Source organism: Homalodisca vitripennis, chromosome 3 (genome assembly GCF_021130785.1).
Source record: "Homalodisca vitripennis isolate AUS2020 chromosome 3, UT_GWSS_2.1, whole genome shotgun sequence".
In the NCBI taxonomy this organism is placed as follows: Eukaryota; Metazoa; Arthropoda; class Insecta; order Hemiptera; family Cicadellidae; genus Homalodisca; species Homalodisca vitripennis.
This window is the reverse complement of record NC_060209.1, coordinates 186,111,525-186,136,567: the sequence shown is the minus strand read 5'-3', so window position 1 is coordinate 186,136,567 and position 25,043 is coordinate 186,111,525. Positions and strand designations below refer to the sequence as shown.

General features: G+C 33.0%; 1 protein-coding gene across 1 annotated transcript in view; it reads left to right on the top strand.

Annotated features, from left to right (window-relative positions):
- Window positions 1-25,043, top strand: part of LOC124358513 (fat-like cadherin-related tumor suppressor homolog) — a 733,849-nt gene that overhangs the window by 539,065 nt on the left and 169,741 nt on the right.

The window sequence follows — 25,043 nt, the reverse complement described above, 5'->3', positions numbered from 1 at the left end:
TGTCCACCATTGAATTTGGCTGAAAGTCATTGAAGCCTATCGCTCAGTAGGCCGACACAATATTTTTTTTCCTGTCGGGAGATGTAAAAATTTGTATGATTTTCTGTCTCTCTGTCTGTCTGAAATGATCTACAGATTTGAAACATGAAACTTCAGCTAAGTCTGTTATACGATACGTGTTTTGGCGTACTCTTATATTGTAATATTTTAGTTGTATATTTAAATTTTAATAAATTTTGCACTCCGAACTTACATTAATTATCCAGTTGTTCAATCCTTAAGTTGGACTATGCATTTGTTTAAAAATATATTGTTGTTTGATTTTTTTATACATGTCGTAAGTATTTATACGTGTTCTTTTTTCCTCATGAAGACTTCCTCTTAGATACACAATATAGGCAATTTTATTATAAAAAGTACATAATCTGAAATTTTCTCTTTTATATATATATATATAATTTTTATAGATATTTTAGCCTACTTAATGTATCAAGAATAATAATAAAAATAAGATTTAAACGCTTTATTAATTTAATTCAACTGCATTTAGAAGAAACAATAAACTATACAGTGTTTTTAAACCTCTATTTAAATAAATTAGTTTTCTCACGCTTTATAAAGGGAGTTGGGAGGAAAAGAAATTCCATTTTAACACCTCTGAAAGCTTTAGAGGTTGGAAAGTTTCGTAAACAACTTGCTTCTGCATACTGAATACTTAACAGATTTTAATTAACGTCCCAGATAAAATAAAGGGTTAACATAAAATTACCTGAACAAGGTTTAACGTAAAAGCTTTTAGTTTCCAAAACACAATATAATGGGCAAATTGTAAAGATTTACGTTTAAAAATAGTCTTATAAATAACGCAAATCTGATATTTAGATCATATAAAGAATACTAAACCATGAAGTTGCCATAAATAAGTATTCTAACGCAGCAAACAATTATAATTTTGATAATAACATATATAATAATCTGTACATATAACCCGTCCTTTATGAATGAGCAGTATGTAGAACGTTGTGGGGTGCTTATTATTTTTTTAATATAGATAGCTATTCTCTTATATTAACAGATTGTTACACACACACACACACACACACACACACACACACACACACACACACACACACACACACACACACACACACATACATATATATATATTTAAAAGATGCAGGTATTTTATAATAAACAAAACCTCCCTGGGAATTGTCTCTTGAAGTACTTTATTCTTGTTAAACGATATTTTACATATTATAGTGTCAGCGATGGGAAAGGTTGATAGTTATTAATTGGGTGAGCGTCAGTGTAGCTTATTACTGGACAGCTGGAAAAAATTGTATTATTGTAGTAAGGATGATATCTTGAAAACAAAGTGATCTGTATACCTACAGTTTTGCATAAGCTTCATTTTTAGTAATGCTAGAGTACAGTGATGCATGCCACTCCATGAGACTTGGCTTAGCGCTAGCAAATGTTTTTACATTGATCTTAAGGGTAACCCTGATGTCAACCTTGGGGTACGTCTAGATGAGCAATATTGTATTCAGAGGATGGATCTAGTCGATTTATCTTGCCATCATTAATGAATAATTTAGTACAGTATTAATGAATTATCTACATATAGAATACGGTTTTACTCATAAGACTTTCACTTGATTAAAGGACTGAATGAAACTACAACCCTTAACAATTCCTAAACCATGAAAACCTTCCTGTTTACTTAATTAATGCGTAATTTAAGTGGATACCTTAAACTATATATTCTAACGTATCAAAGTAAATTGTACTAACCAACATTTGGTGGATGACTTAATACCCGACGAATTTACACTCTTTCACCCAACCCAACATATGGTTATGGGCCAGAACGTTAACCAGTCCATTTCCTTGCGGAAGATAATAATCGTGGCTATTGTCAAAACTGAATACTTATACAGCAGCTGTTAAACTTATTCATAAAAATACAAAATAATTGAATAGTAAAAACTAAGGGCTTTGGGGTGTAGTGGTAGCGCGCTCACCCGGTGAGTGAGATATCAAGGTTTAAGCCCCGGATAAACACATGTATGCACAGAAATTGTATCATACTTCTAGATGTGATAAAAAATTTAAATTTTTGCATGATTGTTGTCTAGGCCTATTCCCAAAAAACCTCAAAAAAGGCCTCTTGGTAAATCTTTCGTAAAAATTTACTTTTAGCTCCTCGAAAAATGAGCAATAAATTAAACATAATTTTTCAACGTAAACTGTTTTTGTTTCTAGCTCAAAAGAGCCGAACCGTATGGCCGTAGCTCTAATCTAATTTTTGACGAGATTTAACAGATTAAATTATCTAAAAAAGTGTTCTAGGGATCAGCACGTAAACCGCTTGAAAAGTCTAAATTTTAGTCACATTTTGCCAATTTTTCCATTCAGGCTTTTCAAAGCTGTGTGTTTAGTGAGAAATAAAGGAAGAAAAATGTTAATGACTTTTTACCTCATCTAGCTCAGTTAAGCCACAAAATGATTCCGTACAGTCATCAATTTAAATCCCGACAGTGAACGAACTTTTAAGTTCTACCCCGACAAGAATAAGTTAGGGTTTAGTAATTTTAAAGATCTAGTGACCTTCTACCCTATCTTGAGAGGTTAAGCCAGTAAACTCCTACAAAAATAAAACAAAATCTAAAGCGTTAGTAATTTCATCGTGCACTATATATTCAAATCTCATTAGCAAACTCGACTTTGAAGCACAAGTTTAAACCAAACTTATAATGAAAAATAAAAGTCTGTTAAAAAAAATGTTCAGTCACTTTTTATCTTCACCTTAGCTTTTAACACTATTATTGAAACTTAATTTAAATTACGTCAATAGAAACACCTGGTCTCTGAGACCGTATTTTCTTTTTTATAGCTTTCTGTCGCAGCACTGTAATATAAAGGAATAAGTATTATATAAAAAATTAAGTAATATTTGTTATATGTTAATTATTGTTATTACATATACATAAAAATATCATATATTACAATAAAAAATAATAATAAATTTAGTTTCTACATCAGAAATCGTAATCCATCGAAACTAAAATTGGAATCTTTAAATTAGAGATTTAATTACTTTAAATTTTACTTACTAAAAGTATTAATTTTCTGTACATATATCTTCTATATCACTTTTGTTGCAAAATCAAGACAAACCTTTCTATTGGAATATAATTAGAATAACATTTTCCTTGTTTTACTTATGAGGAAGTAGGACGTGTTTTTTTCCAACCCCAGAAAGATTTGGTGAGGGATTGGCTTGAAGCAGACGGGCATGCGTCTCATGTTTGGTTCGAGCTGGTTGGTGTTGATCTTGCTTGTAGGTGAGGGACAATCAATGCGTAGCCCAAAGCTTCTAATAAATTAAATAGTGTCATATCGAGTATGTCCTTGAACTCATGTAAATAACAAATACATTTATTTTTCCTCTGCTCACAACCCTGTAAAAAATATCAAGAGATGAACGCCTGATTCTACAGCTTGAAGAGTACACCGCACTCTTCATGTCAAGAAGGTCGACTCCACATTTTGTGATGTTGTAGTGCAAAATGGATTTTGCATCTCTCTATTGTATTGAGCAATTTCATGCATACTTGATGCTAATATAAATCCTTGAATATCTTTAGGTACGTTGCGTGTAAGAGTAATTTGTTGTTTAAATCCATAGATGGAAGAACCAGGGTATCGATTAGCATTCTGCAGGAAGTCGTTAGGAATCTGTTGTACCAATAAATCTGTCTTTATTGTACCAGCGTATGTCAATTTTCTCTTCTGCAGTTCATCTACTAATTCAGTGAACCAGTTGTCTCCTGCTACATTTGTATTAGATCCCTAGATTGTGTGACACACACTGGCCAGATACATTATTAGGATATACGCTGATAAGCGTATGGAAAATGAGAAATGTTAAATTGCGTTAATATGAAAGATATTCACTTAATTCATATCTAAATGCCAAATAAAATTTTGAGTATCATCTAATGTAACAAAGGATGAAATGCTAGTATCACTTAGAGGAAGGTGGAATCAAATTGTTACTAAAAACAAAAAACTACAGCATAAACCTGTCATACAATCTAGGGATCTAATACAAATGTAGCAGGAGACAACTGGTTCACTGAATTTATATTAGCATCAAGTATGCATGAAAATTCTCAATACAATGAAGAGAAGGAAAATCCATTTTGAACTACAACTGCACAAAATGTGGATTCCACCTTCTTGACATGAAGAGTGCGGTGTACTCTTCAAGCCATAGAATCAGGCGCTCACCTCTTGATGGTTTTATAGGGTTGTGAGCAGAGGAAAAATAAATGTATTTGTTATTTACATGAGTTCCAGGACATACCCGATTTGACACTAATTTATATATTGTACCAAAAATACCATAGCTGTAGATGTATACCAAATAAGAACACCAAAGTGCACCTGGTGTAGTTAATTAAGCAAAATTAACTTAACAGTTCTTTCAGATTGAATTGAAAAATAAAAACTAATAGTTTGAGCTTTTGAAACTTATGTCATAGTAGACTAAACTACACGACTGATACAAAACTCACCCACAATATTGATTATTTGATTATTTATGAGAATATTATTCGTTAAATACACTTAATTAAGGAAATATGAATGAATGAAAAATTTCTTTATTGTTGTCAGTTGTACATTTTACATACAGTAGTAGATCTTAAACTAAAATCAACAATAAAGCCCGAGGTAACAAAATACCTGTTCGGGAATTACACTAGTACACAGAAAGAAACAGCAACTCGAAAAAAAGGACTGCCCTACCAGATCCTCGTAATATACTTATATAGTATCTTGAAATTCACTTTTTTGAAGAAAATATTGACACAAGTGGTGGCTGAGGCAACGATGGACATTATACCGCAGTCAATATGAAACAATGCATCGGCGTTATTAATAGTTTTGAGTTTACTGTCAGAATATCAGTTAACAATTACCCTTGCAAAAAATAGACCGGTGACAAAAACTCAATAATGGCTGGCTCTCAGCTGGGGACAACAGTTCCTGTCGGCTGAGTTCATTGTCAATATTATACCGCAGTAAATACAATCACACAGACACTGCCGCAGTGTTGCTGATTTGAGTTTATGTCCGCATGTTATACAAGAACACACTTCAACTGCAGAGCTACAGTATATCTTTGAAATCGGCTCTCTGTTTGAGGTGAAAAGGCTGACATGACTGGATCACATTTCGGTGCAGGTAGGTGTATCAATATTATACGTTGACAGAAAACATTGATTTGTTGAAGATTTGCTACGTTGATTTTTCTCGGAACTTTATTGAACAATGCAATAATTGTACACTTTCAACTGAGTAACTTGACACGAACTTTTAGCTGGAAATAAAAATCAACAAATGTCAGTAATCATCACTTGTGTATGTATGTATATATATATATATAATATATATATATATATATATATATATATATATATATATATATATATATATATATATATAATATACTTGATACCAGTTATTGTATATCAACCTTATGTACTGGTGAATTTTCTCATGACTTATTTCTGGTACCATCCAGGTTATATGACGCTCGCAGATTAATACTTATAGAAAATATCTTAACTGATATTACGTATGGCACCATCTGAGAGCGAATTTTATTTTTCAATTTGCATGATGAAGTTATGCCGTTCTAGTCTACTAATTTACACTATATAAATATCGCAGAAACTTTTCAATACTCCAGAAGTAGTCAATGTTTACGGAAATATTACTAACGGTAACTGCTGCCTAATATATTCAGTTCCCTCATAGATGATATATTTAATGCAACGTGTATTTTAGACTTTAACATTATCAAATTGCATAATAACTTGGCCTAGTTGAAAGTAGAAGATTATAAGTATTGTGGAATAATATTACAACTCATTAATACTACAGAAGCGATCACCACTTGAGGTAATAGTCAGTACTGATCGCGATCTAATACTGAAAACCCCTTTAGTTTCCATTACCTGTGCTAATGATTTCCAAGTCTTCAACCGGTAATTAGTGAGAGTTTTATTTAACTAGTGTAGCCCTTCTTTTGAAGTGTATTGATTGATGCCGGAAATTCAAATCATTAATACTCCGGCAGCGGTTTCGGTTTGTGGGCCAGTGTCAGTATTGATCGTGGTGTAATATTGAGAGACGCTTTAGTCAATATTACCTCTGCTACTGATTTCAGCTCTCTCGCTTTCATTCGAGAAACAATGGCAAGACTTATTTGTCTCGTGTACACTCCAACGAGTGTATTGATGAATAATATTCCGACACCAAATCATGTCATCGTTTCTCCGGCAGCGTCCACTGTTTGAGGTGCCAGTGTCAATATTGACAAATTCTTCAGCCTTCATAATTATATCTGCTAATTATTCCAGTTTTTCCTTTAAAAATACGGAAAAACAATTGGAAAGTCATTTTAGGGATTATTTCTTTAGAGCAGCAGTGATTTTGAAGTTAAGCAATAATTGTACTCATCTACGCTACTCATAACATAACGCTACTCAGATAGCGGTAACTGCTTCCAGTGCCAGTGTCGGAATGACCGGTGTTCAATATTGAGACACGTTTTAGTCAATATTACCTCTAATACTGAAGTTAGCTCTGTCACTAATATTCGGGAAAGAAGGGTGTAGTATAGCCGTGATGTTGGAGTGCAATGATGAGTCATATTCCTACACCAACTCAACTCACCAATACTCTAGTAGCAGTCATTGTTTGCGTTGCCATTATCAAAACTAACATTGGTTTAATACTAAGAGAAGATGTGCCAGTATTACTCTTTCAGGTTTGCTGCTTTCATCGTAGAAGCCTTTTTTGTGTAGTCTAGGCTTGCTGTTAGAGATAATTCAACTGACTTCTCTGGTAGCGCCACTGTTTGGTGTGTCAGCGTCAGTATTTAAAGTGGTTCAATATTCAGAATTTCTGTAGTCAGTATTACTTCTTGTACTAATTTGGACTCTTCCCCCAGGAGGTCATATTTTATAAGTATGTGGTCAGCGACCACGGAGTTACCCGAGCTGAGTATATCATGATTTCTACTAACTTACTAGGCTGGCCTTGGGAGTGCCCAACGTCCTTGAGAAACCTTGCACCACTCCTGGCGGTGGCGGTGGCTGCAGGAATTTTGTTTTCACTTCGCTTCGGATCGCTTCGGCAGAGTTCATGTAGTTCATCCTCCTTAAACCGGAGGGCGTCGGTAGTCGGAATTATCTGGGCCGGCTGCCCCTCATGAGGGGAATTCGACAGCCTTAGCTACCCCCTTCCCACCTAGCGTCATGTACTACGTTCATAAGTGCGGCATTTACCCATCCCGCCCATCTATTTCAGGTTTGAGCCGCAGTGTGGTGGCGTTCCTGATAACTTTTACTACCGCTTATTAACATCAAAGTTCCAGGCCGGATTAATCAGAAAAAGGGTCCAACTCAGACACTAAATGACCTACCCCTGTTCTATGAGGCCTAGTATCCGTTTTCCCCGGATCGTAAAAACAGAGACGGACTGGGGCTCGCCCGTAGCAATATTGAGCCAGACCTCTGTGTCCTTGTTGCACTACATGATCGAGGATCGAAGTGAATGGCTCCTGACCTCCACTCAGCGAACCCATCGGGAGAACGAAGTCACACAGATCACCGCCTGGATAGGTTTGAGGTCCTCTCCTGACGATGGGAACTTCCAAGACCAGCATCGACGATGACGATCAAACAACGATCTGAACAACCTCTTTTTAGGCAAGAATAAAACAATTGGAAAAAACAGAGTTAGAAGAGAAAATTAAAGAGTGGTTGATCGAACGTAAAGAATTATTGAAAAAAGAAGTGGAGTATAGTTACAAAGCATAGGATCTCATTTAGAAGAGAAACGAATTAAAATCTCGTTGGAGGAGCATTATTACAACAAGTAAGTGGACGACAATTGTCACCCTAGTATTTGAGTGTATTGAAAACATGTATCTGACACCAAACTTTAACACATCAATACTTTGGCGCAGCGGCTACTGTTTGTGGTCGTCGAGTGTTAGTATTGGCCTCAGTCTAATATTGAGACTCGCTATAAGTCAGAATTTCTTTCAATACTTATGTTAGCCCTCTAACTTTTTAACGGGAAATATATGAAGTCTGTGTTTGTCTAGTGTTAATCCTAGGGTATTATACTTATACCAAGTCATTAATACTCTTACAGCGGCCACTGTTTGTGGTGTCAGTATCAGTATTGGCCTCAATCTAATATTGAGACTCGCTATAAGTCAGAATTTCTTTCAATACTTATGTTAGCCCTCTAACTTTTAACGGGAAATATATGAAGTTGTGTTTGTCTAGTGTAATCCTAGGGTATTATAACTTACACCATGTCATTCAATACTCTTACAGCGGCCACTGTTTGTGGTGTGTCCAGTATCAGTATTGACCTCAATCTAATATTTAGACTCGCTATAAGTCAGAATTTCTTTCAATACTTATGTTAGCCCTCTAACTTTTAACGGGATATATATGAAGTTGTGTTTGTCTAGTGTAATCCTAGGGTATTATACTTATTACCAAGTCATTAATACTCTTGCAGCGGCCACTGTTTGTGGTGTCCGTATCAGTATTAAACCTCAATCTAATATTGAGACTCACTATGTCAGCATTTCTTTTAGTAGTGATGTTAGCCCTCTAAACTTTTAACGGGAAATATATGAAGTTGTGTTTGTCTAGTGTATCCTAGGGTTGGATTGTAATTTCACGAGTATATTATACTTATACCAAGTCATTAATACTCTTACAGCGGCCACTGTTTGTGGTGTCAGTATCAGTATTGGCCCCAATCTAATATTGAGGACTCGCTATAAGTCAGAATTTCTTTCAAAATACTTAATGTTAGCCCTCTAACTTTTAACGGGAAATATATGAAGTTGTGTTTGTCTATTGTAATCCTAGGGTATTATACTTATACCAAGTCATTAATATTCTTGCAGCGGCCACTGTTTGTGGTGTCAGTATCAGTATTGACCTCAATCTAATATTGAGACTCGCTATAAGTCAGAATTTCTTTTAAATACTTATGTTAGCCCTCTAACTTTTAACGGGAAATATATGAAGTTGTGTTTGTCTAGTGTAATCCTAGGGTATTATACTTATACCAAGTCATTAATACTCTTGCAGCGGCCACTTTTTGTGGTGTCCGTATCAGTATTGACCTCAATCTAATATTGAGGGGACTCACTATGTCAGCATTTCTTTTAGTAGTGATGTTAGCCCTCTAACTTTTAACGGGAAATATATGAAGTTGTGTTTGTCTAGTGTAATCCTAGGGTATCTATACTTATACCAAGTCATTAATATTCTTGCAGCGCCACTGTTTGTGGTGTCCGTATCAGTATTAACCTCAATCTAATATTGAGACTCACTATGTCAGCATTTCTTTTAGTAGTGATGTTAGCCCTCTAACTTTTAACGGGAAATATATGAAGTTGTGGTTTGTCTAGTGTAATCCTAGGGTTGGATTGTATTTCACGAGTATTATACTTATACCAAGTCATTAATACTCTTACAGCGGCCACTGTTTGTGGTGTCAGTATCAGTATTGACCTCAATCTAATATTGAGACTCGCTATAAGTCAGAATTTCTTTCAATAACTTATGTTAGCCCCTCTAACTTTCATCGAGAAAACAATAGCACGTTTTTGTTTTTCTACTATAATCCTGGTGTTCGGATTTGATTTCATGAGTACTTATACCAAATTATCAATATTCCCTGCGCGGCCACTGTTTGCGATTTTAAGAGTTAGTATTTATCTCGGTCTCTATAAGTCAGCATTACCTCTGGGAACATATGTCAGCCCTCTTACCTTCATCTAGAAAGGGGAAAGTTTTATTTACCCATTATAGTAGATCTGTTGGAGTGGACTTATGATTAATTTCGAAACACCAAATAATAAATCTTCCCTCAGCGGCTACTGGCGTTGTCAGTTTTAGTATTGATCACAGTTTAATACTGAGGGTCATTTAAGGTATTATTACCTGTTCTAATGATATCATCACACAACCAAGATACAGTGGCTAGCCTGGATTGGTATGGTAACTGCTTCATTTGGGAGTTATATTTGGCTAAAATCCTATTTTGTTATTACGGCTGAAAAGTATTCGGAACTCAAAAATTTAAAATTTACGTGTACAGTTAATATATTGACTACGGTAATCTCCAAACCGCGCACAACATTAGTGTTTAGTAGCTGACTCACTCAGTGTAAAGCAACAGCGAAGGTTTTAAAGAACCGTATAACTGTCAGAAAAAATATAGTTGATTGATTTCTATTCTGTCAGAAAGTAAAACGACAAAATAGAGAGGATTCAAATTAGAAAGGAACTATGGAATAGCGAAAGCTGAAACTGATAACTGTGTAAATCCACACTACGTTGTATATCTGTTTACCCAAGTCACGTATTTATAGCACATCTAGCCTCGTACAGTCGTAGTGTCACTGCTCAGTAGCCAGGATGTTAGGCCCGAACTAACCAAGAACTTCTTAAACATCGAGTATTAAAAAATTTATACCCCACCAATTTCTGTTTACTTACCACCAAAGATGAATAAAGATCTCAATACTAAACAACTTGTATCAATAGGTTCCTACTAGGTTTCATATTCGTCCTTTATTTTTGAACAGTTCTGTTTAAAACTTCATTATATCATTATATGTATAGAAGTTTTAGCAGGTATTCCTTTCAACCATGTAATAGTTTACGACTGTTACCATTTAAAAGTGAGTGTACAGTCGAGTTATTAGTGTTAAATTAAAGTGAAAATATGTTCAACGAATTCTGTAGATCCCGAGTAGTAAGGAAAATTTTCGAACGCAAGTTTAAAACTGTAAAATACTTTTGGCTGTAAAATATAGTTTATAGCCAATCTGGGTTGCTCGACTTAACAAATATCACGGCGTAATTTGTAAGACAAAGAAACAGACAACAAACAGATTTACTGTTTACCAGGAAAGGGAGAAAGGATGAGCCTGGTGGAACTCCAGCCTGATTGTGCACGGGTTTGTGACACTACACTGATGATTTGTAGGACACTTCTTGTGATATGTGACGTCACAGGCCTGGCGTCACTCTGCAACATTTGTCACACAGAAGTTACCGTTATTTGTTTGAGTACTTGGCTCAAACCTAGTGCCCATATTATTGTATAAAGCTGGTACATTTTAATGAATCCTGTTCGTTTCAGAAAGAGTTATTTTTAGGAAAAAGCAAGAAATTTATTTGTTATGGAAGCTCCGCATGTGGTGAGCTTTGCCTGAATAATAGTTTATTTATTTAAATATTCTCTAACTAAGTAGTTACCAAGCACAATTGGTTTCTTCCTGAATATCGGGGTCTCCACAAAAAGACCGAAACATGTTATGTCTGTTAACAGTGATTTGATACAGTGAATCGTGAACATTTAAATTTAGATTCTAATAATTAAGGTTAAAAGCTGTTATTTTTAAGATTGTTAAAATTATTAGCTCAGTGATTTTTTCTATCATAACATAAAAAATTGTTATATAATACGTTTATGTCTTGTATTTTATTTTTCATTCGCTCATTAAACTTTAAATATCCTTAATGTGATGTTATTTTGATAAATCCGTCAAGAGAATGTTGGAGGACAACGTTTAAAAACGTCTTTTCTGTTAACAAATGTTGATTAGTATTGTTATTATTAAGATTCTATGAACACACTAAAAATATTTACATACTATTGAAAATTTTTTGTTATAATTTCTGGTATGATTAAAATGAATGTCACATTACTTTTCAATAACAAATATTTTGTTATATACAAATACACGAAATTGATATGGAACTTTTAAAATACTGATTTTAATTTTTCGCGAACTCTTCGTAGAAAATTACCGTAAAGCCTGGGAAGTCTAGAAGCTAGAAGTCATCAAACATTTCTTTGTTGAATAGACTTACACTTTTCCTTGCTAGTGTATACGTTTTTATTATGTGACTGAAACTGTTCTTTCGGCACAATTTTTACAGACTGACATTAAAGAAATATGATTTTTTGTTTATCTATGTAAATATAGACTAATTAATTAAAGGTAAAGGTACATGTGTATTTTGTTAAGTTTTAAGCCATTTTAAATAATAAAATGCAATAAAAACGGGTTTAAGCACTTGCCTAAGTATGTAGAGACGGAGATTATTTGTGGTTGAGAATTGTTTTGGTTGAGCATGGCGAAGTCTCGCGGAACATGGAGCAGACAGCAGTGTGTCCAGAGAGTGGACGGTGCGAAGTGTAGTATTAAAGTGAGTTTAATCTAATAATCAGGTTCAATAATATTTTAATAGTATTTAAATAGTCTTAATAGTAAATAATTAATGAAAAGAAACCAGTTATTGAATTGATGAAACAAAGACTTATAGAAAATGTCCTTTTTGAATTTTAAAACACAGTAATTTTTGAATAATGAATGAATGTGGAAGGTATGTTCCAATGATTATAGAAAAGTACATGTAAACAATCAGAAAATAAATACTTTTGTAAACGATTGAGAGTTTACTGTTATAAATCTTTAATGCATAAAATGTCCTTTTTGAATTTTAAATACAGTAATGTTTGAATAATAAATGAGTGTATGTATGTTCCAATGATTATAGAAAATTCCTTGTAAAAAATCAGAAAATAAATAATACTTTTGAGAGTTTACTGTTGTAAATCTATTACTGAGCAGATCTTTATTTAAAGCCCATAAGCAAATGATCTGCAGGTCCACAAAAATGGTTAGTGCAATGGTACATATGTTTTGGCCATAAGTGGCCCTTTTAGAGCTCTGTACGGTACGTAATAGTTCTGATTAAGCTCTGAAACACATTTGATCTTCATCAATAACTGTGAATATTTGATTATCTGTCAACTAATAAATTATAGTTGTTTCCGCTGTTTACTAATGTTATTATATTTTTAATCTATTATAACTTAGTTTTTTATACGTATAGACTCCTCTGTCACTTGCACAATGTCTGTTGTCTCCTTCTTCTTTTATTCTATTTATGAATACTAGAGTAACGCTACTCTAGAATGTTAACATAGGCTGTAAGAATAATGTTTTTGTGTTGAACTTGCTGGTGACTTAATATTATAGACCATTTCATCTTTTTACCTGATTTATTCCCCGTTTTACCTCTTTTAACGCACTATTAAAACCACTGGTTTTCTTCGGCAGATCTCGCCTGCTGCGACCTGTTGTTGTTTGTACCCTAAAATTTGTGGTGACATCTGGCATCCTAATATCTTCTTGTTCGAGATTGTGTGACTATGTACTACTATCTGTACAGTATGCATACTTTTTGCTATAATATTGTGTTTGCTACTAAGGCCGACGATGGTCAATCGGTAGCTTATTTAATTTACTACATTTTCATCATTATTTATTTTTAGATCACTTGATGTCAGCTTCACCGAAACAATCAATTGCTTTCTTTGAATGTTTACATCCGTAAATTCCAGTGATCGAGTTTTAAGTCCAGGGGTTTTTTTTTGTTTTAAAGTGTCCTTATTTCATTAATCGATTGACTCTCACAACTCACAATTTGTGAAGAGGAGTGACTGCGTTTATAGAATATTCCCAGAAAAGGTCGCCAGCCCAAAACCACGATGGATATTTGTCACGCTAGATGGTCTTTATACCATACGATAGACCATTCGATCGAGCTTCTATCTTAAACGCGTCTGTTAAACAAAATCTGAGGCATTCTAAAAGAGTTTTCTACCCCATATTATATATCACCATGAGTCTTTAAATATTTTTCTAATAAATTATTTTGAGACATTTTAGTTTTATTTTAATTTATCTAAAATTAAAGAAGGAATATGTTCGTTTGATTCACAAAACTTCAGTCTCTAAAAAGTCTACATGTTTTTAGGAAAAGTAAATCTATTTTCTTCTAATTTAGTCAAAATGGGAAAAATAAATTCCTTGAAGACTTTGATATTCATAGTCAAAATGGTTAAGATAAGTACGATTACGTCATTTTCAGCTTATAACAATTTTTTGTAACACCCGGTGTAACTTACTTGTTTGGAGTAACTTTAATTTTACTTACATTAAAAAGTCCAGGTCAGTTGTCAATCTTACAAAAAAACTTAATTAATTGCATCGTCTTCGAACATTTCCTAATGGTGAGTTTAAAAATATATGCTAGTGTGTAACTTTCTCTATGATATATTTTACTAGACTTTCGTATTATACACATTTTTATTGCTTCATCAGTGATAACTTTTAGCGTGTGTTTAAACAATGTAACGAACATTTATGATGTTTTTATTTACTGAATTACTATGCTTTTATTACTTTTAATCATTAGTTTGGAAAATAATGACTGTAAAAGCCATGTTTATTTCGTAAGTAAAAAATACGATTTTTTTAGGTTAGTTACTCCCCTTTTATGCCAAGATATTCAATCAGTAATACATTACTAGTGGTAAAAATAAAAAGACAAAATTTAAATTACTTTTTTTAACTATCGACATGTGTTTATGAAAAATATGTACTTAAAAATATGTAGGACATAACATGGCAAAAAAAGATACAACTTTTATCTGATTAATAAATATATCATGATATATATGGCCGTGTTACCATTGAATGTGACACATATGTAATATGAGATCAACTACGGTTATCCTCTTTCTCCTTCCCAATAGCCATTTCTCCAGCCATTTCAGTACCACAAACCCAAACACCTGAGATTCGATTTCCACCAAACTCGATTTCTGTGATTGGTTGTGTCTCGCGCGAGTGGAACTTCACGTTATCCGTTCTTACCTTCCCTTCCATCACCGTAAACCCAAACACTTGAACTTCGATTTATGCAAAACTCGATTTCTGTGATTGGTCTTGTCTCGCACGAGTTGTGCCTCCTCACGATATCCTCACGATCTTCCATCACCGTAAACCCAAACACTTGAACTTCGATTTATGCAAAACTCGATTTATGTGATTGGTCTTGTCTCGCACGAGTTGTACCTCACGATATCCGATCTTCCATCACCGTAAACTCAAACACTTGAACTTCGATTTATGCAAAACTCGATTTCTGTGATTGGTCTTGTCTCGCACGAGTTGTACCTCACGATATCCGATCTTCCATCACCGTAAACTCAAACACTTGAACTTCGATTTATGCAAAACTCGATTTCTGTGATTGGTCTTGTCTCGCACGAGTTGTACCTCACGATATCCGATCTTCCATCACCGTAAACTCAAACACTTGAACTTCGATTTATGCAAAACTCGATTTCTGTGATTGGTCTTGTCTCGCACGAGTTGTACCTCACGATATCCGATCTTCCATCACCGTAAACTCAAACACTTGAACTTCGATTTATGCAAAACTCGATTTCTGTGATTGGTCTTGTCTCGCACGAGTTGTACCTCACGATATCCGATCTTCCATCACCGTAAACTCAAACACTTGAACTTCGATTTATGCAAAACTCGATTTCTGTGATTGGTCTTGTCTCGCACGAGTTGTACCTCACGATATCCGATCTTCCATCACCGTAAACTCAAACACGTCGATTTTTGTGATTGATTGCGAATTGTCACTCGCAAGTGGAAATTTTCTTTATATGATATTACCTTTCCTTTTACCACTATAAGCTAAATCGAGATTCGATTTCCACTTAATTAGAAGTCAAATTGAAGAGAAAAGAAAAAATGTTATTTTCATACTCGATAGCTACATTTTCTATTCTGCAAATATTAAAGCTTTACTCAATATCTGGTTGTTATCAACTTTATATTTCACAATTTGTGGCGATTAAATACATCACTTGTTTGAAATGTAGCTTCGTCTGAGGTCATTACTCTTTAAAAAATTGTGATTTTTTTGAATTCTTGAGCTCAAAGCTGGCCATGTGTGTACGTTTAGGGCAATCTTCTCAGTTAAAAGCACCGAACTGAGTTCTAGCTGTAAAAAAATTAGTTAATGTAAAGCTTGAGAGGTATTAACAGGAAATTTAAAAACAGAGCCTAAAGGTTTTTGAGTGGTTGGGACTGAAAACAATAATATAAATATCCAAAATGGCCAGTTATCTTTTCACAATCTTCAAAAATCGATACTTATAGTGTTTTTTCATATATTTCTTCGTACTGTGTGTATTTATTTTTATAACGAAATAGTTGAAATGTCAAATAAAAGAAAAACCTGTGTGTAAAAGAAAGATTATAAAAAATAAACTTATTGCCAAAAGATTCCGTACCGTTATTAGTTTCTCGCAAAACGGTTATCATGTTTTACTTATTGAATAAAAAGAGTTATTTTGTTCTACTTCAGAGAATAATCTACACAATATATCTTCAGAAATCTTAAAAAATGAAAAGAAACAACACAAATAGATAACGTAATGCTCAAATACACAACAATATGGAGTACGTTTTCGTCTTTATTTAATATTATATAATAATACATTTTCCTTACTTTTTTAAATCACAAACAGTAACGAAATGAGCAATTGTCGTTAATGTTTAAATTTTGTACTTGATTGATAATCTTGCTTTTTAGGGTTATATGTTTCTCTGACAGATTTTGGTGTAGAGTGGCCCTAGATTCACTATTAAATTCACTGCTGGCTTTATCACTGCTGGTCATAATGTTTAAGTTAAGTAGACGTTTTATTCTCACCAAAACAATTCTTTTCTTGCTCTTTCAAATGTCTACTTTTAGATAAATTCTACTATAGTTTGTGTGGTGTTGTTTGAAAACTTTGTGTAAATACAGTTTTTTATCACAAGTTTAATATCACGCTAATACTCGGCTGTAACGTATAATTACAGTTCTATTTTGTTCCTTTGTTCGTGAGGGAGAGTAATCATTAAGTTGGCATCATCATTGGCTGTGTCCTTTGATAAGTAATAATAATTGTAGCAGAGAAATTAGGATATTTCGTTTTAAATCTTGGTAACACTGGTGCAGGTAAAAGGATGGAGACTATCTTGCAAGTTACAGAACGCTTACCAATCACTAACCTTCTGCCATTGACCATAACTTTCTTACCCAACATTGTGACTGATGTATTTCTGTTTCCATGAAATCCATTCAAGTCCTCTGTAGTTTTGGTTAACAAGTGAGACAATCGGCTGGGTCATATTGCGTTCACAAGATAGGAGCCATTTTCGTAATAAATTTAAAAATTATATTTTGATATTTATCACATCAATAATATCTTCTTATCGGACCTCTAAAATTAATTGGCAAAATATTTCGTACCTTATCCTCTTAATTTCTTCATACTTTTTATATTTCTTAATTTTTATTTGCCTCATCATATTCTTTTCTTTTCAGAGTGCATATACAACATATGGAACGTAATTGCATTTTTGACGTTATAATGGTATCTACAAACAATCGTTGTCATTGTTTATTTAGGAATAAAAGTTTTCACATTTTTATGGTTCAGTTAACTATCAGACAGAACATACACGAACAGTTATGTTAAATATTCAAACAAATAATAAACTTTTGGTTAGTACTTTCTAATTTAATTACCGAGAAATAAATATAAATCAGAAAAAGATAAGAAGAAATCAGTCTTAATTAAAATGTCTATCATAAGTAATTACGTGGTATCGATAAATTAGCCTGAGGTCAGTTTAAAAGCGGCGTTGAATAATCTCCTCAAGGATCTCGCTTTGCATTGGGACTAAACAGCATAAAGTTGTGAAGAAAATTTAATCAAATTTAAAAAGTTTCAAGAGCTCTGAGAGTCAATTACAAGTCAGGGTGGGAATATCTCTGGTAACTTCCCTCAGTGTTCTAAGCAGTTTTGTAGTGTGTATACACAATCCTCTTAGTTATAACAAATTGTCCCTTTTTTATAGATTAATAAAACTACGTTTAAAAAGTCCTTATATCTATCCTTATATAACTATCAGACAGAACATACACGAACAGTTATGTTAAATATTCAAACAAATAATAAACTTTTGGTTAGTACTTTCTAATTTAATTACCGAGAAATAAATATAAATCAGAAAAAGATAAGAAGAAATCAGTCTTAATTAAAATATCTATCATAAGTAATTACGTGGTATCGATAAATTAGCCTGAGGTCAGTTTAAAAGCGGCGTTGAATAATCTCCTCAAGGATCTCGCTTTGCATTGGACTAAACAGCATAAAGTTGTGAAGAAAATTTAATCAAATTTAAAAAGTTTCAAGAGCTCTGAGAGTCAATTACAAGTCAGGGTGGGAATATCTCTGGTAACTTCCCTCAGTGTTCTAAGCAGTTTTGTAGTGTGTATACACAATCCTCTTAGTTATAACAAATTGTCCCTTTTTTATAGATTAATAAAACTACGTTTAAAAAGTCCTTATAGTTACAGGAAATGGAGAGGTTTGGACTGGACTCCTTGGAAAAAGTCCTGGAATGTAGAATTCATTACCTGAATTTTTATTTCACAATACCACATTCAATAATCTCGTTTAATACTTCAGTCAAAAATGCATTGCAATTACAATAGCCTCCCTTTCAACCAATTTCTTGTAGGATAACATAAAAGTCGGCGTCTCTGAAGATCGTTTAAACAGCCTACGCAATATCAATCCAGTAATTTATGAGATTAAACAAGGTATAAAATATTTAGTATATTATATAACAATAATAATGTACCTCGTGTTGAAACTCGTAAAAGAAAGTAACAAAACATTATCACCTGTAAAGACAGAGAGACTTGTAGTGACTTTTCTCTTTTTTGACAGTTCGTCGAATTTTGTCTTCATAGAATGGATTGGTTAATCCGGAAACAAAAAATCCGATTATAACATTTTACCCGTAGTTTGACACTCCAATCTACATCTTGTTCGTAAATGTTGGGACCATACATTTTTTCATGAATTTTGTTTGTGTGGATACAAATTTTATCTATCCATTTTTAATCATGCCAATCTATATCTTCTTCACGAATCTTTGATGTAGATATATGTTTGTGTATATTTAATATTGGTAGCACCCGCTAGCATTTATGGTCCGGCTTCCTTCGGCAATGTCAAAAATTTCATTACATTATTCTAATGAGTATTTAAAATATTATAAGATATTGCACTTTAAAAGAAAATATTCTTTTCTGAGTAGCGTTGTCCTGCTATGTAGATATATGTTTGTGTATATTAAATATTGGTAGCACCCGGTAGCATTTATGGTCCGGCTTCCTTCGGCAATGTCAAAAATTTCATTACATTATTCTAATGAGTATTTAAAATATTTTAAGATATTGCACTTTAAAAGAAAATATTCTTTTCTGAGTAGCGTTGTCCTGCTATGTAGATATATGTTTGTGTATATTAAATATTGGTAGCACCCGGTAGCATTTATGGTCCGGCTTCCTTCGGCAATGTCAAAAATTTCATTACATTATTCTAATGAGTATTTAAAATATTTTAAGATATTGCACTTTAAAAGAAAATATTCTTTTCTGAGTAGCGTTGTCCTGATATGTAGATCAATGTTTGTGTATAGTAAATATTTTTAGCACCCGGTAGCATTTATGGTCCGGCTTCCTCGGCAATGTCAAAAATAAAGCTATTTAAAATATTTTAAGACATTGCACTTTAAAAGAAAATATTCTTTTCTGAGTAACGTTGTCCTGCTATGTAGATCTATGTTTGTGTATATTAAATATTGGTAGCACCCGGTAGCATTTATGGTCTGGGTTCCTTCGGCAATGTCAAAAATTTCATTACATTATTCTAATGAGTATTTAAAATATTTTAAGATATTGCACTTTAAAAGAAAATATTCTTTTCTGAGTAGCGTTGTCCTGATATGTAGATCAATGTTTGTGTATAGTAAATATTTTTAGCACCCGGTAGCATTTATGGTCCGGCTTCCTCGGCAATGTCAAAAATTTCATTACATTATTCTAGTGAGTATTTAAAATATTTTAAGACATTGCACTTTAAAAGAAAATATTCTTTTCTGAGTAACGTTGTCCTGCTATGTAGATCTATGTGTGTGTATATTAAATATTGGTAGCACCCGGTAGCATTTATGGTCTGGCTTCCTTCGGCAATGTCAAAAATTTCATTACATTATTCTAATGAGTATTTAAAATATTTTAAGATATTGCACTTTAAAAGAAAATATTCTTTTCTGAGTAACGTTGTCCTGCTATGTAGATCTATGTTTGTGTATATTAAATATTGGTAGCACCCGGTAGCATTTATGGTCTGGGTTCCTTCGGCAATGTCAAAAATTTCATTACATTATTCTAATGAGTATTTAAAATATTTTAAGATATTGCACTTTAAAAGAAAATATTCTTTTCTGAGTAACGTTGTCCTGCTATGTAGATCTATGTTTGTGTATATTAAATATTGGTAGCACCCGGTAGCATTTATGGTCTGGCTTCCTTCGGCAATGTCAAAAATTTCATTACATTATTCTAATGAGTATTTAAAATATTTTAAGATATTGCACTTTAAAAGAAAATATTCTTTTCTGAGTAACGTTGTCCTGCTATGTAGATCTATGTGTGTGTATATTAAATATTGGTAGCACCCGGTAGCATTTATGGTCTGGCTTCCTTCGGCAATGTCAAAAATTTCATTACATTATTCTAATGAGTATTTAAAATATTTTAAGATATTGCACTTTAAAAGAAAATATTCTTTTCTGAGTAACGTTGTCCTGCTATGTAGATCTATGTTTGTGTATATTAAATATTGGTAGCACCCGGTAGCATTTATGGTCTGGCTTCCTTCGGCAATGTCAAAAATTTCATTACATTATTCTAATGAGTATTTAAAATATTTTAAGATATTACACTTTAAAAGAAATTATTCTTTTCTGAGTAACGTTGTCCTGTTATCACTTCATCGTGCCATATTTGTAACTGAGTCCTATCCTTGAATAACTAGTTCAAACTTTATAGTCAATATTTATTATACTAAATTACTGTCCACTAATTTTATTAGAAGTCCATGATGTTACAAATGATGATATATATTAAAAATAACTGTTAAATTTAGAAATAATTAGACACTAGACTTTAAAATGAATTACTGATGTTTACTACCATTAATCACATTGAACATTTACATCCGTTAATTGAACGTGAGAATGCATAGAAATGAATCCCATAATTAACCACTCATGCTGAATTCACAAAATGTAGCGATAAGTCAAAAGGCTGGCGGTATTCAGATCCATCGCCGCCGTATTCCTGCCTTTCCACTCTCAATGACGTGAATGTCTGCACCCCCTCAATACCAGATGTTCATCTCCGAGTGATTGATTCTTTATAAAACTTCTCTTTCACAGAGTTGTTAAGAGAACGAACGAGTTTCACGTTCCTTCTATCATTCAAGTTTTTTTCTCGGTATTTATCCAACTCTGTACTTTTTAAGGGCCCATCAGTCTATGGAATGGTAAAATACTTTTCTTGCACTTCAATTTGGTTTTAAGATTTGCTGAGTATTACATTGATGAATCTTTTTAATACTCGTTTTTGGAACACAGATTGTTAGTTATATACTGTGTATTTAGATAGTTCGGTCTAAGAGGGCAGATGTACTGTATTTTCCGGTCTATGGTTTTTACGTCGTATAGGAATAAGAAGAGCCTAATTTTTATGAATGTGTTAATATTATAAATAAAAATAATAAAAAATGAATATTATAAATATATCCGATGATTGTTCGTCCTTGTTGCTTCTTATTTTATGCATTCTATTATGTATCTTACCTAAACCTTTTATTTATTTTGGTTTTCCTATGAAGGTGTTCCAACTTTTTTTAAATAATCATCTTTGGTGAAGGAACTTGGCCCTCCTCTGTTTATCGATAGTCGTGTGATGCAAATTATGAGCAGCTTTTGAACAATTGATCACTGCAACCTGTGCCCTCTCTGCAGCTGTAGGTCTCTTGATCCTTTAAATCTGTGGCCACTCTGCTGCTGTAGGTCTCTTGATCTTTAAATCTGTGACCACTCTGCTGCTGTAGGAAGTCTATCTTGTACAAAAAGGTCTCTTTCAATCCACGTGTAGGGTAGTGTCACTATTGTGCAGACACATCAAAAATACAAATAGTCATCGCCGATGTTTTCGGTAGGAATATATGTGCATGGTTATCACTATCGTTGATTGTCTTTCATAATAGTGTCCTCGATTGATTAAAATTAGTATCTGATTTCTTACCCGTCATAGTGGTGTAATAATCTACCTGATGTGAAAGTGTTACGTTCGGGGAAAGTTCTTCTCTTGTCCTCCAACGGAATTACACAGGTAGTACACTTAAATAAGTTTAAAAAGTATAAACGATTAATAGCTTTAATAATATTTACTTATATAATAAAATAAAAAACAGTGTTAAAAATAAATAATCAACAAAACAATGAATAAGTAAGAAATATAAGTTAGTTAACAAATACTCAACAAAAAGGTTAAAAAGACAAAGACAGTAATAGATAGTTAAATATCAAAACGAGCAACAGCAATAAAAAGATTTGAAAAATAACCTTATGCGAAAATAACAACATTTAACCAGCATCATGCAAGAAAAGATAAATAATCAGATATATGCGTAAACATAAACAATAATTAACAACAATATTAAATAATTCAAATGAACACTTGTGAATACGTAACTAAATCCGCTACATGCATACTGATAGTGACGTGCGCTTTCATAGGATTCTGTGTGATTCTTCATTCTTTCCAGAAGTTAAGTTTTTCACGTTCACTGAAACTATCCCTTTTCACATATGTTTCCCAATCATAAGTGATAAACCCTTTGACTATCTTTATAGGAAAAATGCGAATTTAACCAACTATGGGAATACTTACAGTATAAATATATATCCATCTTTGTTTCTTCTATCGTACAATGTGTTGCATTTTCTTTTCAAAGGAAGTGTTTGTGTTCGTATTATGGACTCGTTAGTTTTGATATCATTTTTCAGTTACCATGTGGCTGTAACTATAAAACGTTCAAACCAAAAAGTTTCTTAGTCGGTTATCTCGATAGTGGTTCTTGAAAGCTTTGTAAATAATTTAAAATGTTGAAGATTCCTTTAAAATCTATATCAAATTAATATTGCATTATGGCATAATACTTTTTAAAATATCTCAAACTATGGCAAACTCGATAAATTAATAAAAATATATCATTTCATAGAAATACCTCCAGAGAGAATAAAAACTAAAAATTTAACGGAATATGTTACTTTAACATTTATATTCTAATGTAATAATAAAAGCAAAATGAGAATTCCCCATATACATATCAAAACACACTCTTAGGTTACAATTTCCTCTTAGATATATTTGTTTAATGTCTTGTTAAACTTTCCATTTTAGTGAAAAAATTCAGTAAGCCATCAGAAGTTGACTAATATAATATATAGAGTTCTTTCACGTTCACTGAAAAAATCCCTATTCGCACCTATTGACCAATATTTTAGTGAGGAATCCTCTGACTTGCTTTATAGGTTACTTTGTAAACATTAACAAAATCCACCTCACTTCTAAGTTTCTGCTTGGAAGTATGTACGTTTGTATATTCAAAGTGCGTGAGGAAGTGTAAATTGGCATCATACTCCAGTTCTTTCCTTTTTTAATTTCCTCAACTAAAAATCATGATAAGGAATTTCCTTTCACTGAAATTGTTTAATCATGGTTTGTGTCCTTTGTGAAGGAAGAACTATGGCATGGAAATAACCTACTCGGAGCAAATAAGTGATTTTTCGTGTTTGTATTGGTAGCTACAAATAGGTAGTACAATTGGTAAATTGGTAGTACAAATATTGGTAGCTCAAGGTATGAAAACTTTCGTGCCAGTCACAAAATTCGAATGACTGACCTCCCGCCGTAGGGCTACACTCCTCCTCCCCATCATTGTAACTGGTGTATTTCTGTTTCCATGAACTCCAGTTACTCCTTGAGTAGTTTTGGCCAAGAAAAGAGAGGTTTGGCCGCAAGATATAAACGCGTTTTGTAATAATTTTAAAATTGTATTTTGATTCTGCAAACATCATTGATGTCTTCTTGTCAATTATGTGACCAAATATATACCTTAACCACTTGATTTCCTTATACTTGTTTTATTTCATCATTTTCGTTTGCCGCTTCGTACTTATTTCTTTGTCAGTACTTATATGCAATATCCTTAATGTACGTACATTTTGACGGCATCAAGGAATTAAAAAAATATTTTTGGGAATGTATTTCAGCTATAAAAAGTTTTACATTTTTATATTAAACTGGGTTTTAAGCCCTGACATTGTCAATTTATACAATTAACTTACTGACACAAAGAAGAAAAAGAGAAACAAAGAGTTGTGTTAAATATTGAAAAAAATTAAACTTTGTTTATTGATTTAAATATAACTAGTTATATTAAATATAGACATAGTTTGGTTGGCATTTTTCAATTAATTTAGCAAAAAGGAAATAAAATCAGCGCCAAAGATAAGAAGAAATCAGTCTTAATTAAAATGTCTATCAGAAGTAATTAAGTGGTACAGATGAATGGGCCTGAGGTCAGTTTAAAAGCGGCGTTGAATAATCTCCTCAAGAATCTCGCTTTACATTGGACTAAACAGCATAAAGTTGTAAAGAAAATTGAATAAAATTGAAAAAGTTTCAAGAGCTTGGAGAGTCAATTACAAGTCAGGGTGGGAATATCTCTGGTAACTTCCCTCAGTGTTCTAAGCAGCTTTGTAGCGTGTATACAAACTCTTATTTCAGCTACACAAAATTCTTTCTCTGTTGCTATAGTTTAAATTAATTACGTTTTAATAGTCTAAAACTGTTCTTACAGTTAGAGTAAATTGACTATAGAGTCCTTCAATCTGGACTTCATTAATCCTATTTAGTAAGCCAGTCTATAAGTCATTCTAATTACAATTGCCTCCCTGTGAAACACACATGACATGACCGGTCATATATCGGTAATCCGAAAAATCTCTTACGCTGAAGATCGTAAATAAGATTGTAAATGTCATTCTAGTT